The sequence below is a fragment of the Myotis davidii genome, unplaced genomic scaffold (genome assembly GCF_000327345.1).
Source record: "Myotis davidii unplaced genomic scaffold, ASM32734v1 scaffold1808, whole genome shotgun sequence".
NCBI classification, from domain to species: domain Eukaryota; kingdom Metazoa; phylum Chordata; class Mammalia; order Chiroptera; family Vespertilionidae; genus Myotis; species Myotis davidii.
Window position 1 is genome coordinate 20,978 of NW_006298689.1, and position 1,999 is coordinate 22,976.

A 1,999-nucleotide genomic window follows, 5' to 3' on the forward strand; every position below is an offset into this window, starting at 1 on the left:
GGCCCAGTGCATGAATGAATGACCAAGGCAATTTATACAGTTTTGTATGAGAGGAAAATCTGAGACTTCTGTTGTTCACTTTTATGACTGACATTCTTTTGTATGTCACTGTCTCAACTGCTTTTCCTGATAATGTAGACTCTGACATATCAGTGTGTTTAATAGCTGGTTACTGGGTTTTATTCTCCTCATTAGGATCCTGTTCTCTTTCAGCTCAGTGTTCATATCCCTAACTTTGCCACTTTCAAAATGATTATCAAATCCATGTCTTCAAGATGACTCTTCATTGAAAGATAAATTTTAATAAGTAGGTTGACCTAATACCACTTCAAATCACAGATTAATTTCAATATGATAAAGCAAATTTTTAAATCACTATGCAAAATGTTTATTCTTCATGCTATGCATCTATTCATTAAAGTATGGAGGAATGATGCCCATTTGTAAGGGGGTGTATACATATGATTGGTAATGGTTGGTGTTTCTCTATATTTTATTGGGTTATCTTAATGTGTCCTCTTGAAAATTTTCAGTGTTTCCTATAATGTGATTCTTTGATTACTATAAAGAATATAGAATCCATCCCTCTAAATTTTTCATAAGGTTGGAAAGTATGGAGAAATGATCATTATCAGTTTCATCCATGATATATCTCTATGATGCTCAGGATTCTATTCATCCTTTAAGGTCAAAGAATGACTCAAGAGTGAAATTGCATTCTTGTTTGGTTGTATAAAACAGGGTCACCAGTTTTCCTACACAAACATATGTGTTCTTTCCACCTTTTCTGGTTACAGGGACATGAACCCCCAATGAGAGTTTTTCAATACATTTATCTGAAATAAACTAACATAGTAACAATGAATGCTGTCTTCTAAGAAATAAGAATAAGAATATTATAAATAAAAAAAATTAAAAATGTTAAGTGCTCTAGCTGCTGTGGCTCAATTGGCTGGGCATTGTCCCATGCACTGAGAGGTTTGATTCTCTGTCAGGGTATATGCCTGGATTTCGGGCTCTATTCCCAGTGTAAGAAGCATCTGATTGAAGTTTCCATCTCTCCCTTTCCCTTCCTTTCTCTTTCTCAAATCAATAAAACACATATTTTAAGGAAAAAAGTGTTATTCTCCCTTAAAATTTCTAATTTTGTTTGTGTTTCCTAACTTCTTTTCTTGACTATATTTATTAGATATCAGTATGGTTTGGATTTATAAATTCTGTTTTTCTGTCTTTAAATCCATTAATTCTTGTCTTTGTTATAAACTTAATCTGCTTTCTTGAAGTATTTTTTGTTCTTTTAATGAATTCAATTTAATTTCATGCTTTATTTTTTTAACTGAAAATATTTAAGGATATATATTTTTGTAATTTAAATTCTTTATTGTTCAAAGTATTACATGTTTTCTTTTTCCCCCATTGACCTCTCCCCAGTTTTTCCCCTCACACCCTCCCCTACCCCTGACAATGCTTCTGTGTCTCTGGATCTATTTTTGTTCATCAGTTTATGTTGTTCATTATATTCCACTAATGAGTGAGATATTTATCTTCTCTGACTGGCTTATTTAGTTAAGGATATTTTTCAACTGAGTACAACTTTGGTCACACCCTGAGTTTTGACATAGAGCTGTCATTATAATCATTTTTTTTCCTAAATATGTTTGTATTGATTTCAGAGGAAGGGAGAGGGACAGAGAGATAGAAACGTCAATGATGAGAGAGAATCACTGATGGGCTGCCTCCTGCTCACCCCCTCCTGGGGATCAAGTTGGAGGCCCAGGCATGTGCCCTGACTAGGAATCAAACCAATAGAACCACAACCTCCAGGTTCATGTGTTAACACTCAACCATTGAGCCACACTGGCTGGGCTCATTGTAATCTTTTAAATAGTAATTTGAATAATTCTCTTTTGACCAAGTTTTAATTGAAGAGATTGCTTTAAAAGTTACCCCAAAAAGTTTTTTTAGCTGAGTTTTATGGCCTTGTAGTCAGAGAATATAT